The sequence below is a fragment of the Corvus brachyrhynchos genome, unplaced genomic scaffold (genome assembly GCF_000691975.1).
Source record: "Corvus brachyrhynchos isolate BGI_N302 unplaced genomic scaffold, ASM69197v1 scaffold83, whole genome shotgun sequence".
NCBI lineage: Eukaryota > Metazoa > Chordata > Aves > Passeriformes > Corvidae > Corvus > Corvus brachyrhynchos.
Window position 1 is genome coordinate 8280926 of NW_008238464.1, and position 907 is coordinate 8281832.

Genomic DNA, 907 nt, shown 5'->3' on the forward strand with positions numbered 1-907 from the left:
TGTGCCGAGGGGAGGGACTCATGTTGCAGCAGGTGCGGTGTGGCTGCTGCTCATGAGAGCAGACTCATGTTGGAGAGGTTTGCAGAGAACTGTCTCCCGTGGGAGGGAGCCCACAGCCTCACAGGGGAAGGAGTCCTCACCCAGAGCAGTAGAAGAAAATCGTGGTGACGGACTGACCAAACCCCCATGCCCTGTCTCCCTGTGCTGTCGGTGAGAAGGAGGGAGGGGCTGGGGGGAAAAGGTGTTTTTAAGGGCTTTTTTTATTTCTCATTATCCTCCTCTGAATCTGTTAGCAATAAATTCACTTTGTAACTTTAAGTTGAGCCTGTTTCACCCTTGAAGTGTTTTCTCCTGGTCCGCATCTCAACTAATGAAGCCCTCGTTAATTTTTTTTCCCCTCTCTTCTCTGCCCAACTGTCGCAGGGGAGGGTGAGCAAGCACCTCTCATAAGTGCCTGGCATTGGGCCAGTGTCACGCCATGCCACCCCCTTCCCTACTAATTATTATAACTTTGAAATTAAGGGGCTTTCAGGCAAAGATGTGGGAAAAGTAAGAGCAGCTCTTTACTGCTGTGTGCATGTATAACAAGATAAACAAACAACAACAATGGCAGCAACAACAAACAAAACCAGAAACCCAGGAACAGCCTTCTCTCGGCCACAGGCACCTTCCCCTTCGGTGCAGTTGCGCTCACAGCCGGCAGGGGCGCTGGTGGCTCCCGGCCGGGCAGGTGCGATGGCCCCCCCCGGCTGCAGGGGGCGCTGTGGCGAGAGCGCGGCCGTCTCTCTGCACATGGATGATGGCGGACGCAGCCAGCGGAAGGGATGGGGAAGGGGCTTCCTCTACAAACCCCCAGGGGCAGTCGATCCCGGCGCCCCAACCGATGGCAAAAGGAGCTGTCGCAGGA

General features: G+C 55.2%; 1 protein-coding gene across 1 annotated transcript in view; it reads right to left on the reverse strand.

Moving 5' to 3' along the window:
• The window catches only part of COL4A2 (collagen type IV alpha 2 chain), a 145489-nt gene that overhangs the window by 142501 nt on the left and 2081 nt on the right, over positions 1 to 907 (reverse strand).